Raw genomic sequence first — 15,103 nt, forward strand, 5'->3', positions numbered from 1 at the left:
CACTGCTCGGTGTTGGCCGGCAACAAAATCCCCCCCCCCCCCACTCAACAACTCTCGGCACCGCTCCTATGGGGCGCTCGTCTCGGGCTCACCATGGGTACCTGTGAAGCCCGGGCCGGCCCTGGCTTTGGTTTCCCCGATCAGGAGCCATTAGGCTTTCTAGCACCTCTGCGGAGACAGCTTCTGGAGATCATATGGTGAGAAGAGACTGACCGGGCACTGTCCCACTGCTGTACACCCGTTGGTGTAATCCGGCTTCGGGCAGGACCCCAGAGTTAGGGGAGAGGCCGCTCTAGCTGTACTGGATCATCCAGGTAAGCCTCAGGAAAAAGCACCTCAACAACTCTCCAATATGGCAAAAAGACAGTGTTTTAATAATACTGTAGTATTTAGCAGAAGACTACAGTGGAAATAGTTCATAGGTTGGATGGATTGGCAGAGAAGCGGCAAACAACAATCAGCGCCAGCGTCCTCTCAGGCAGAAGGATTATCCTGCTCTGCCAAGCTCAGAAAGAGATTTTTTCTCGCTTCGCCTCGCTTCTTCCGGACCTACATCCTGCTCACTTCACCTGCGGTCCATGCTCAAGTCTTTGATATCCAGACAGTCTCCAGCACATAAACCACCTTGATTCTTAAGGGTGTGCTGCCCCTGAGATGTCTTGAGCGACTCACTGATGAATGAATGGCGTTTGTGGCTTTGACAAAATTGTCTGTGTGTGCAGCTTTGACCAACCTCTGTGAAAGCATTGTGTACAATGAATGGACATGGGATATGACATCAGCTGAGCCATGAGTTTTCGGCTGCAAATTGTTTTTAATGACACTGTATTTTACGGATAATTAGTCGCTCCAGAGTATATGTCGTACTTACCAAAAATTGCACGATGAATAAGACAAAAACATATATAAGTCGCTTCAGACTACAAGTCGCATGTTTCGGGGGAAATTTATTACGTATCAGACACCAAGAACAGACATTTCATCTTGAAGATACAAAGTGTAGTAATAACAATAAAATGGAGAACAACAGGCTAAATAAACGTCTGTTAACGTGATGTACACAGGTGGTATGTTAGCATAACATATTAGAATAGAATGATCTTAATTGTCATTGTATACAACAAGCGGAACTTTGTGAAACAGCGAAATTAGAAGTTAGATATTAGCAGTTATTCAGATAGCTATAGCTTTATCAACAGGACTTAAACAACTACATAGGTAGTTTACAAGACTCTTGGATTCACTCAAAATCGCCACCAAATCCATTGAATTCTTAATCCTCAGTGTCATTTCTGAACGAATCCACCAACTCTGGAGGTAGAGGGCGCAACATTTTCTCTTCTGTGTGGCTGTCGTCAGACTCAGCATCAGTTTCAGTTATTATTCCGCCCTTTCTGAGTCAGGATAGTATGGTTTCGGCTGTCACTAAAGCCCATGCTTTGTTGATCCATCCCATGACTTACATGAAACTTGCATGGCGCATCCTCCTGGTTGCCGTGAAGCTGTGTTCTCCATCTGTCATCCACTGCTCCCACAGCGATGCAAAAATGCCTTAAAGCAGGGTTGTCCAAAGTCAGTCCTGGAGGGCCGCAGTCCTGCATGTTTTCCATGTCTCCCTGCTTCAACACACCTGAATCTCGTGATGATTCATGGCCAAGTCCAGCAGAAAGCCCGATAACAAGCCTCACTGCAATCAGCTGTGTTGAAGCAGGGAGACATGGAAAACATGCAGGGCTGCGGCCCTCCAGCACCGACTTTGGACACCCCTGCCTTAAAGGATAAGTTCGGTTTAAACAGTTTTCATGTTGTTTACAGAACGAAATAGAACAATATACTCACCCATAAGGGTTTTGTGATCCAAACAGTGCTTCGGGAGAAATCAAGCTGCAGACATGTACACTGTTAGCCAATGGGGCATGTGTGGCGCCGGGTCCCAAAACGGCTTTAATCGTCCAAAAACTCATTAGTTTCACCAATATTTCCTCATGGTCCACTGTCGAGGACGGAGTTTTCTTCCCTCCGGTGCCGGGCTGGGCTCCCCTCCGATTGCTCCTCGTACCCTACAGATTCTTTCTGGGATCCCAAATAGAGTGCAGAAATAAAGAGTCCCAATGCAGATTTCCAACACTGATTACAATTTTTTTGTGCGAAGCCTCTAGACAGAATTCTGGGGCCTCACCTATAAAGCTTGCGGCGCACAAAACGAGCCCCAAACCTTGCGCTGCAGCTCCTCTGTGCCAAAGCAGGTACCTATACACATTTTACGAATGGAAAAAAATGCGCGTGACTTCGCGGTCCTCACCGCCAACAAAATAGCTGCCGTACAGGACCGCACAATTTAGAGAAACTACGTGGAGACGACAAAGCAGAAGGAAACGGAATTGAAAGTCCGTTATTTGTCCCGCATGGGGAAAATGCAGGGTTGCAGCGGCAAAAAGCGTAGAAAGGAAAGTAGAAAAATACAAAGCCCAACCATACAAGGAAATGTTAAATATAATTTGTATGTAAAATTAGATGTAATTGCATAACAGGAATATACTGACCGACACAACTAATTATTCAAGTTAAATTAAATATAACGGAAATACAAATCGAAGACACGTATAATTAAATAATAGATAGAAGCCGACATATAAATCAAACATATGTTACACCAAGATCCAAGACAGATATAATGAAATAAATAACAGACATAAGTTCGATATAATTTAAATATACATTCCAGACAGACAGTGAGTGGGTGAGGATTGCACATGAGGGGAGACACTTTGAGGAAGTCACGTTCAGTGCGCTTTGGAATGTTTTCATCCTGTACCCTCACCTTTCTACTTCTTCTAAAATAAACACAAAATAAATAGTTCAAAGGGAGCAATCAAACACATCACGTAATAAAAACACCTACAATGTCTTTGTTTCTGCACTTACAAATACCGACTGTCACTTGTAATGACATAATTTTTCTCATGATACACACTTCAAATTGTTCTCAATTAAATGGGAAATTGACACAAAAAATGTTTGCTATTTTGCCATGGCCATATCTGACGTCCGAACCCCGAATCATCTCGGGTTCACAGCCTCTATGTGCTGCAGCGCATTAAATCCTGTTGACTCCAGAGGCAAAACAATTTTGATAATGTGTGGACGCGCAATCATATTGTGCAACCAATTTCCACTACATTTTTATGTTAAGTTTTTTCTTTCTTTCTTTTTTTTTTTTTAAGGTGTTTCTGCAATGTTGAGACACTATGAATTATGACAACTCACCTTCAAGTCGGACTACTTTTTTTCACTTCAGCAGTAGTGCGCCCGATGGCACCGACCGTGGTCACCTGCTCCACTCAACGTGTCTCCGTTTGTCCCTCCACTGCTCTGTCCTCCAAAAAGGACTGTGCGGCTGACTTTTTTTGGCTCCTGAATTTTTTTTGCAGACAGAAGTTTGCGTTGCGTTCCCACGCACAATTATTGTCAGATTTTCCTGCAGAGTTTCATAGGTGAGGCCCCTGGTCCTCTGTGTCCCTACTCTGTCCGCGAGCGGCTCTCACTGACAGAGTCAGAGCAAAAGGCCATGTCTAATCTAATGTGTGTGTATTTATGAAGTCTTCCGCTCACAGGCGGGGTGATATTTTCATTCTTCTGAGTCACACATCCCTGGAGCTGGTTTGGGCTGGTTGGGCCTCTGCTTCTCTCGCACTGATGTGAATAAGGTGTTCCTCCTGTTGTCCCAGCACAGCCGCTCCGTGCCTGATAAGGAGTTGTCTTTCTGCACAGAGATACTCAAAGATTCCTTGCATGAACATTAGCGTATGTCTGATTAGGCGTGCAAGATTATGATTCACAAGCTACATTTCTCCACAATATTAAATAGGTCAGAAGACAGTAGAATAATAATAGAAGTTGTGAATTTCCACAATTCCCCCTCTTGACCTAAGCTAGTCTTAGGTCAATAAAGCCAATATTAAATAGAACAGGAAATAGTAAGATAGAACATAGCAAAATTTGTAATAGGAAACAGTAAAATTTCTCAATTCCCCCTCTTGACTTAAGCTGGTCTTAGGTCAAAAAGGCAATTACACTTTATACAAGTGTAGTTGGGGTCCTTCAGTTACATCGAAGTCAGGGTCGTAGTCTGGGTCAAGCATGCCGTTAGGATCATCCGTTCTTTATTGCCGGTAGCAAGTGTAAGTCTGTATGTAAGAAAATCAACGTGGAAAGTAGCAAGCATTCCTTCATTGATCTCGGCCCATCTACCTACATACTGATGGAAAACTTTTCCTTCAGGAGCTCTAAACCCTTAAATACCACAGATCACAACTCCAACAATTTGCACAAGTTTTTTTTTTTTTTTTTTTTTTAAATAACAATTCATTCCAACAATACTGTGAGTGATAAGTCTATCTCGGTGTACGAGGTTTCAGCATGAGAGCAGTCCAGTGTTGTCTGAGTCCAGCGTCTTCACCACCCCATAACCAGCAACCTGATAACAAAAAAATCAAATAACAAACAAAATGCCATACAATATCTCCCCAGCTTTTCTCCCACCTGTCATGTTATATTTTATTTGGTCCACAGCCAATTTATTCAACTTTATTTGCTTCTTGACACAGTCTACTGGGTCTTGTGTGTGTAACGTGATACCACTTAGTCCCTTTCTCTTTGAGTTGCACTGCATGTGATGTCCTTGCTGTCACTTGGTATGGTCCCTCCCAGCGTGGTTCAGTCCACCCCCTCTTGAGTCGCCTGAGGTCCACTTGTCCCAGGTTCTCCTCCTTTTGGGCCTGATGTGGTATTTACAGGACTGATGTTTAAGTAGGGCACTTACCTTCTGTCTGAGTTCCATGTTTCCTGTGGCTGGAACTGTCTCCTGCAGGGGTGCCCATGGCCCTGGAAATGGCCACCCTGTGTGCTGTTCAAACGGTGTCAAACCTGTGGACTGACACACTGCATTTCTGATGTTAAGCAATGCAACCTGTAAAGCTGTCACCGAAGTGCATCCCTTTTGTTGTTGAATCTTGGCAATCTTCTGTTTAATGTTACCATTCATTCTTTCAACTTTTCCCTGTGACTGTGGATGGTAAACTGAGCCAATTGTGTTTTAGTCCCAATGCCTTTTCAACCAGGTCCAAGTGTTTGTTTTGGAAATGTGAACCATCATCACTTTTGATCATCTTTGGGAATCCATGTGTCGGTATGTAATGGTTCACCAACGCTTTGACAACTGATTGTGCATCTTCTTTTGCACACGGATATGCTTCAGGCCATCTGGTGTATGCATCCACCATGACCAGAAGATATCTCTTACCTCCTACCCTTTCTCCCATATCAGTGAAATCAATCACTATCTCTTCTCCAGGTCCCTGGAGAGGTTCATACTTACGAGGTTCACATGTCGTTGCTTTTCCCTGGTTCCACTTGTTACAAATTTCACACCCTCTGAGCTCCTGATTTGACATTTCCGCAGGTGCCAGTACCCTCTCAGTCTGGGTTGCACTTCTTTTTGTTTACATGTGCCAGCGAGTGTGCTTCTTGGACCCGTGTCCTCATTTCTTCTTCATTCTTTTACACGTTGTCTCTTCCTTTTCTCCGCCTCCTCGTGTCTTGCCGCTCTCTTCGTCATTTCCTCTTCTGCCCCTAACACCCTTCTGAGTTCCATGCGCGCTCCCGCGTAGCAATCATCATGTGTTTCAGCTTTCCTGGTTTGTTCATATTCCCCTGTTCCTGAAAATTTTCCCTGTATTTTCACCACTGGTGCCATCACGTGGCCCTCAGTGGTATCATCAGGAGGTGAGTATGATGGAGGTCTCGCTAGACCCTCCTGCTTCTCCTTCCTCCCTTTTGAGCTCTCAGCTGTCTCTCCATCACTCCACAGGGGCCCCTTATACAGCTCTTCCTTCTTCTTCTTCTGCTCCTGCTCCTGTATGTGTCTCGCCCCCTCCGCAGCAGTGTGCGCTTGCAGCAACGGACTCATAAACAACAACACTTCTTCCCATCTTTCCCTCTTTTTTCTAATATTTCCCTTCTTCAGCAGTCCAGCAGCCTGTTCTTCTCTCATCAGCTCGCCTTTCTTTTCCTTCAGCTTTTTTATCATTTCTCTACATCATAGTGACATACTCACAGCATCTTCGTTCGGCGGGCAACAATTAGTTTCCTGCCACACTTTGATCCTTTCTTTCGCCTGTTTCCCATACTTTAACTGTTGCTCCCTTGTGCCCCCTGCGGCACTTTCCAGAAATCTCCACACATTTTTACAATATTTTCCAAATGGTAACACACGTCCGGTGTGATCCTCAGCCCATTTCACACCCAACTCTTTTATAACGTCATCAAGTTCACCATCCATTTTATCTTTTAACCTTTAACCTACCCTGACGTCCCTGAAGATGCAGGTAAAAAATGAGGCCTGTTATCCACTGGTAATCCTTTTTCCAACCAGCTTCCTACCCTGACGTCCCTGAAGATGCAGGTAAAAATGAGACCACGCACAACAACAAAATTTGCCTCTACAACATTTAAACCGCAGGTGCCAGCACAAACAACTTCACAACCATCAATTTAGTTGTTGCCAATTGGATACTTTTACAACAGGTAGTATCCTTATCTTTTAGTTGCTGGCCAGCTGGTTGTGACGTTGGTGCCTTCTCTGCCTCCTTATTCCGCGTCCGGGATCCTGTTCGTGACGCCAATTGTCGAGGATGGAGTTTTCTTCCCTCCGGTGCCGGACTGGGCTCCCCTCTGATTGTTTCTCGTACCCTACAGATTCTTTCTTGGATCCCAAATAGAGTGCAGAAATAAAGAGTCCCAATGCAGATTTCCAACACTGATTACAATTTTTTTTGTGCGAAGCCTCTAGACAGAATTCTGGTCCTCTTTGTCCCTAGTCTGTCTGCGAGCGGCTCTCACTGACAGAGTCAGAGCAAAAGGCCATGTCTAATCTAATGTGTGTGTATTTATGAAGTCTTCCGCTCACAGGCAGGGGGATATTTTCATTCTTCTGGATCACACATCCCTGGAGCTGGTTTGGGCTGGTTGGGCCTCCGCTTCTGTCGCACTGATGTGGATAAGGTGTTCCTCCTGTTGTCCCAGCACAGCTGCTCCGTGCCTGTTAAGGAGTTGTCTTTCTGCACAGAGATACTCAAAGATTCCTTGTATGAACATTAGCGTATGTCTGATTAGGCGAGCAAGATTATGATTCACAAGCTACATTTCCCCATAATATTAAATAGGTCAGAAGACAGTAGAATAATAATAGAAACTGTAAATTTCTACACCACTCACGCCACACCTCCACGACAGCCTGGTGTCACAAAATACATGCTGTTGAGGTTTTACAGATCTCTGAAGTGAATATGGTGATTTGGATGTAAATTGAAGTACATTCACCAAGATACACAGTAGGTGGTGCTGTGCACCTAAGTTGTAAGTCGCCACCCTCTCCAAAAAAGAAGAAGAAGATCTCTGAACTGCAAACATCTTCTTGTTTGAAGATGGGCCCAGGATGGTCATTGCAGAGTACTTTTTAATTCTTTATTGTATTTTGTGCATCATGCGATCAATCACAATTAATCAAAGAAAAATTATGCGGTTAATCGCGATTAAGGAATTTAGTCATTGCCTAGCACTAGTTTAATTCTGTCAGCCACAGTTAGCAGAGACATAACACTAGAACTGGCATCCAAACCACACAACTGTCAGACACTAAGGGGCAACCCTCCCTCTCACTTACTCACACCTTCACACTCTCTCTCTCTCTCTCTCTCTCGCACACACACACACACACACACACACACACACACACACACACACACACACACACACGTGAAAAAAACACATATATTTACATACAGTATACACAGTGTATATGCAAATATATTATATTGACCCTATATAGTATATTTATACTATATTTACATTTACACAACTACTTGGTGAGTTATGCCAACTTACACAAGCCTAATGCGAAGGATGTCCCTGCTTTCGTGAGCACAGTACTGCAAAGTCTGGTTCAATTGACGTCAGCTTCACTCTCATGTTGGGCTCGGCGCCCTGCTTCTGTATTTGGTGTTGATTGCGGCAAGCGCAGAGAAGCCTTTCTCGCACAAATATGTTGTTTTGAAAGGAAGGAGAAAGCGCACAGCCTTGTCCGAGAGCGCAGCATACTCCCTGCGTTGCTGTGAGGGTAACTGCATGGTGGTCTGAAATGTCAATGTCGTGGATTTAAAGGCCTGAGATGTGGATGGAGTCAGTGATGACCAGGTCCAATGTTTGGCCCTTGGAATGAGTGGGACCAACAACACATTGGTGGAGATTGAGGCAATCCAGGACCTGATTGAAATCAGCAGCCAATCGGCAGGAGGGTGAGTCCATATGGATATTGAAATCCCCCAACATCAGGATGTTGAAGTGTGAGGTTGAAAGTGACATAAGAAAATCATGAATTTCAGAGAGGAATGATGGATGTGGTTTTGGAGGGCGATAAATAAGTGCAGAGGTGGTGTGATGTGCTGTGATATATTTGCAGTTAAAAGTCAGATGTTCAAAACTGTTGACATGTGGGATGGACAGTAGTGAGGTTTGAATGGTACTGCGATGAAAAACAACAAGGCCACCCCTCCGGCCATTGGTCCTGGCCTTGCTGAGGTAGTTGTACCCAGGGGGGCAGGCCTCATTGAGGATGGAGAAGACATCTGGCTATTGCCAGGTCTCTGTTAAAAAGAGAATGCACACTTTATTTTCTGTGATGTGGTTGTTTATGAGTCCAGCTTTGTTCATTAATGACTGAACATTTAAGAGTTCAAATGTCGAATGGGATGCGAAATTCAGTATGTTTATTCCTGTGGTTTGTGCAATGAAGAAGAACACAATCCGGGGGGAAGGAGTTGTGCGGTAGTCAGAGTCTGTGAGGCTTTATGAGGCTGTGGACAAGGAGAAGCAGCGAACCTTCAACGCCAGGGTCATCTCCTCTGCCTGCCGTGAACCACAGCTTGAAGAATTACATGAAGAATTGAAGAATGATGAAGAAATAGTTTTATTGGTGCATTTCTAGCCATTGGTAGATATATACTTTTTTTTTTTTTTTTTTTTTTTTTTTACTGGTGCACATAGTGATTGATTGATTATCATGTTATTTGAAAATTTCCCATGGACCACCAAGCTATGGCTTGTGGACTCATGAGGGTTAGGTGACACCTGTTTGAGAACTGCACTGACATACTGCTACTGTGCAAACCTTCATTTGTAATTGTATTGTTTTAAAAAACAAACTGAAGGACTCCACCAAGAAATCCTGGATGTGTAGAATAGGGTACAGATCGTGCTTGGTGATGTTATCAGGTGTCGAAAATCACCACACAGCCTCCAGCTACCATCCAATTCCGGGACCATGTGCAGGAGTGAGGCCCACGGGCTGTCCAAGCGCCGCACAATTCAATTCAATTTATTATGAGGAAGATCTGGGCCAAGGGTACTATTCCACCAAGCTGGAAACTGGCCGAGGGATGCTTTATTCCGAAGGAGGAGAGGTCCTCCACAATCTCTCAGTTCAGGACAATCTCTCTCCTTAGCGTGGAGTGCAAGATTTTCTTCTCTGTGCTGGCACAAAGAATTACCACCTACATAACGCAGAACTGATATATCAACACATCCATCCAGAAAGGTGGCATCCCTGACTTTTCGGGCTGTCTGGAACACACCTCGACGATCACCCAATTGATTCAAGAAGCAAGGCAGAAGAAAAGTGACCTAACAGTCGTTTGGCTAGATCTTGCCAATGCTTATGGGTCAATTCCACATGACTTCATCCAAGAAGGGCTTGACCACTATTACATTCCTAGGTCAATCCGAGGCATGATCACCAGCTACCTTGCAGGATTCCGACTTAGGTTCACATCAGCGCTCTTTACCACCAGCTGGCTGGACCTCCAAAAGGGGATCCCAACAGGATGCACCATCTCCCCCATCTTGTTCATCATGGGAATGAACCTTCTGTTATCCGCAGCAGAGGGCATAACCCGGGGTCCCAAATTGGAGTCTGGTGTTGAGCAGCCAGTGCTGCGAGCGTTCATGGACGACATCACCATAACAACTGTGATGCACGTCCAAGCAAGATGGGTGCTGGAAACCTTGGGTGGTGTTGCCTCTTGGGCAGGGGTGCTGTTCAAGTCCAGGAGCATGGTAATCAAGAAGGGTAGAGTTACCAGTAAGTTTAGCCTCAAATTCCAGGGTGAGGTCATTCCATCTATCGAGGGCAACCCAATAAAATGTCTGGGAAAGTGGTTCAATGCATCGCTGACCAGTGGTGCCAATAAAGCTCAGGCTGTGAAGCAGACCGAGGAATGGCTGAAGAAGATCGACAAGTCGTTACTCCCGGGCAAGTTCAAGACTTGGTTATATCAACGTGGCCTCTTGCCCAGACTATTGTGGCTATTCACAGTTTATGAGTTTCCCATGACTACCATCGAGGCCATTGAGAGGAAGACCAACAAGCATTTGCGGAGGTGGCTGGGCATTCCCCCAAGTTTTTCATCAGTGGAGCTGTACATCCGGTCTGGTCAGCTGCAACTCCCCCTGTCATCAGTTGTTGAGGAGTACAAGGTGGCAAAGTGCAGAGTTGTCCTGAGCCTGAGGAATTCCAAAGATAACCTCATCAAGCAGGCTGGCATCACAACCCCGTCTGGGCGCAAATGGGCTGCCAACACAGCTGTGGAGCAGGCCATCAGCTCCCTGAAGCTGTGGGACATAGTTGGCAACCAATGCGTCCACCAACAAGGCCTTGGCTTTGAACAATTTCAAACCTGGGGAGGTGCTAATGCAAGGACCAAGCGAGGCATGGTGCAGGCGGAAGTGAGGAGCAGGGAGGAAGAGAAGCGAGTAGCCAGAGCAGTACAGCAAGGATCCCAGGGGGCCTGGACAAAATGGGATTTGCCCAGGCGCAAAGTCACGTGGACAGAGTTGTGGCGCCTGGAGCCTTATCGCATCTCCTTCCTCTTGCGGTCAGTCTATGACACCCTCCCCTCCCCAGTACATCTGCACACATGGGGCCTAAGAGAGGCTCCACTTTGCAAGCTGTGCAGCCAGAAGGGGACTCTGGCCCATATACTCACTGGGTGTAAAACATCTTTAACCCAGGGGAGGTATAGATGGCGCCACGACAAAGTGCTCCTCTCATTGGCTGACACCATAGAGCGGGTGAGAATCAAGAAGAGAGCCAGGCCTGTACAGTCCACCAGAGGGAAAAGACCCTGCATCCGTCATGCCTCAATCTCCTGGGAGATGAGAGTGGATCTTGGGAGGAGGTTGCAGTTTCCTGAGGTGGTGCAAACATCCCTCCGCCCCGACATAGTGCTGTGGTCAACAAGGGATCGGAAGATCATCCTGATCGAGCTGACCGTGCCATGGGAGGAGGGCTGCGAGGAGGCCCATGAAATGAAGGCTGCAAAATACCATGACCTGGCCCAAGAATGCCGAGACAAGGGCTGGCAGGCTTGGGTTTTCCCTGTGGAGATAGGGTGTAGGGTCTTCACGACGAAGTCCACATGGAGTCTCCTTTCTGCCATGGGGATGGACGAGCGGAGCAAAAAGCTAGCAGCTCGCCAGATGTGGGAGGAGGCAGAACGCGCCTCTTGCTGGATCTGGAGCAAAAGGGAAGAGGAAAGCTGGAAGCCAGGGGCAGATGGGCAGTGAGCTGGCCACTCACTGCAGGCCCACCAACCGGAGGGTGTTGTGGTTGAGGGCCGAAACACCCAGTGAAGGTTGGACACCACCTGACGACATCTGCCCCTGGTCTGAAGGCACAGCTACCTGCTAAGGTAGCTGAGGAAGGCACCATCAGTGTATTTATCAAGCCAGACCCTCCATAGTGGCAAACTCCTCCCTGGCGATCCCCAGCCTAGCCGCATTCAGCAGTCAGCAAGGCGCACATAAACCGGCGGCCTGACCGTGGGAATGTAATGTTCCACTCCGTGCTTAACGAGGGAGTATGAGAAGGTGGGGACTGTGAGATCCGGAAACTCAGCCAGGAGCCGCTGGTACAAATCCCAATTGGACAAACTATTAGCGAGAGACAGAAATCCCCCCCTTCTCCACAGTGCATGAATACGAGGAGAACGAAAGCACGTCCACCGAGCAACGGTTTACAATGTCCACCAATAATCCATGTGCGCACAGGAAATCAGCCCTTAGAATCGACATGGCCACATCAACCATCAGAAAGGCCCAGCCAAACTGCTGACCATCAAAACACACAGTCACAAACCTGGTGCAACTGGAGTTTGCGGCATCCAGCTGCGGGCCATGCTCACCGCTGGCTCTGTCCATGCCGGAAGCCAGTAGAATGCTCCGCTTTGTGCCAGTGTCCACGAGAAAACACCTCCCGGACACAGTGTCTTCAATAAACAGCAGCTTGTTGGTATCCTCAGTGCTCACAGCTGCTACCGAGCACTGAGGACGCCATTTCCCTGCACTGGGAAATGCGAATGGCGGCGAGCAGTGCCGTGCCTGGGATCCAAAACGCCAGTGGAAAAAACACAACGCGCTGTCCTGCTTACGCCGATCTCGTGCTGCCATGACCGTAGCCGAAGTGTTCTCCTCTGGCTAGTGCTGCTGCTCTGACGGCCACGCAGCATGGATGCTGAGCAGGCGTAAAGCGAGCAGGATCCTGTCTGCCTCTTCTGCCAGAACCCAGTAGTCCATTGTGCACACCAGTGGCAAGGTAGCCAGAGCTGTACGCACCTGAGGCAGCAGCTGGTGCAGGAACAGATGGACGAAGAGGAACGATGTGTCACCCGACCCCAGGAGCGCCAGCATGTTCTCCATCAACTGCATGAGTTTGCCGTCTCCAAAGCCGTGAAGAGACAGCAGCCATTCAGCACGCTCTGCGTCCGACAGCTGGAAGAGCCGGGGTAGCTGCGCCTTCAGGACTGCGTACCTGTTTTGCGCCGGCAGGTCGCACAGGAAACCCATAACACGGCAGGTGGTTGCTGAATCCAGAGTCCATCAGCTCGAGTTGTGCCTCGATGTGCTAGAACCATGGTTCGGGTTAGTGTTGCCAGAAGTCAGATAGCTTGATAGCAGCGGCATGTACAGCGGCACGCCCTTGTGCTCCTGTTGCTTAAATCCACAGACATGTCCAATTCAGGGTCACCAATGTGGAGGTCACCAATGATGAGGTTGCAAAAAGAGGAGACGGACGAGGGAGCAGAGTCGAGTTGAGTTTATTATCCGCACACCAGAGCTACAGCTGTCAAACCAGGAAAACTATCCTGTAAGATCACTTCCGCCTATTTAACCCCTAAACATCAGTGTATCACACCTCCCCACGTTACCAAACCCCGCCCCTTCCAATGTGAGGAATCCCCCTCTCAACAGACACCACAAATAAATAATTTCTCAGTCATTGCTACCTGATTGTGAAGTTTTGTGCTTGTGTGCTATGTTCACTCACATCCTGTGCATCTACTGGGGGCTGAGCCTCCTGTCCTAAAAACCGAGTGACGCTTCTGCACAAACGTCTTATCAGTGGACAAACAGATCAATTCCCACACAAACATGTTGTGATGGGACTGCATAAATGTATCATCAAAAGAAGCAGATTTTGAAGTAGATAAAATGCAAAATATGCAATAAAGCAAATGTTTTTAATTCCACGCACAAATTAAACATGTCAGATTTATTTAGGAAAATTTCATGAATGAGGTGAGTGAAACAGAAAAAAAAGTGCATTCTCTCTCTCGCTTTCTCATATTTTATACATATAAAATGTCAGTGTTAATATAAAAAAATAAAAAATAAAAATTTAATGTTTTCAACTTTAAAAACTTTCATTTCAGTTGAGATATATAGATTATCTGAGTCAACTTCAGTTTCTGTTCTTAGAAAATATTAAGATTTGGTGTCAGACAGGTGACATTCATCTGGCCTTCTGTCTGTCCGTGCAAATCTTAACCGATCTCACAATCCCATCTACCCACGCAATCTGTCTGTGTTGTATCTCACCTTTCACCTCAAGAGACTCCAGCTCAATGCAATCAGCACCGGGGGGGGGGGGCTATAAAATACACATGGATTGATACCCTTTCTCATATACAATATAAAATGTTCCCATTGGCTCTTATGCAACACTAAGGTAGTGCTGTAATCTCCCTAGTATCTTTCAAAGTTCAATTTCACAGATAAAAGCTTCAGTGAAACACTTTCTGTCAATCCACAGCCGCTGGAAGTAATTATTGTCCTTTAAGTCATAACAGGCAAATAAATCCAAATAGTTTACAACCAGCCAGAGTCATTGCCACTTTCTCTCTGTCCAGTATCAAACATTTCCCGTCAGTGCTGTCATTAAAAAGTTGTAGCTGTTATGCAACGCCAACACTTGCTGCTTCCGTCTGCAGCGCAGTCTCCACGCTGTTCAAATGCCTGAAGCCCTCCAGATCAGCGGCTTGCAGAACCTTCAGAACAGAAGGCTTCAGAAAAACATGGAGAGAGCACAAGTGAGGGTGATCATTGTATACTTTCAATAACCAAACGGACATGGGCCTGCTGTAGCGCTCTCGCCTGGTTTCTCTGTGCATTTCTCCAGGTAATGGAGGATGGTTCAATTTTATAGGATTTTTATAAGAATCGCAAAAAATGTCAACTAGCAGTTATGTTTCTTCAATTTTGAGAATCTTTCTGGTTTTGTTTCCCTGAAATAAATTTAATGTGTCATGTCTGTAATACATGGTTTGACTAATTTTTCTTTAGTTGAGGTCAGACTTTTAAAAATATTAAAATTCCAGTAAAACAGTATGAGATCATAAAATCCAGCATGCACCAGCAAAAACCTGCTGAACACACAGTTACAGTGACATCTGACCTTCAAAATCTAACAACAGGGAGCGGTGATTAGGGCTTAATTCCACAAAACTCCCTTCAAGTCTTTTCCAGTGGAGTATGGTGGGATTATAGCAGATCTGTTAAGAAAGGGCAGCCTAAAAAAAGTCCTCTAAAGACTGACGTACACACCTGCACTCTGGAAAAAATCAGATTCACTTCTTGTAGTTTGAACTGCCTCAGCAGGTCTCTCAGCTCGCTGATCACCATGTAATCAATGTGGCTGAAGTGATAGCAGTCC

The sequence above is a fragment of the Salarias fasciatus genome, chromosome 6, assembly GCF_902148845.1.
Source record: "Salarias fasciatus chromosome 6, fSalaFa1.1, whole genome shotgun sequence".
Classification (NCBI taxonomy): domain Eukaryota; kingdom Metazoa; phylum Chordata; class Actinopteri; order Blenniiformes; family Blenniidae; genus Salarias; species Salarias fasciatus.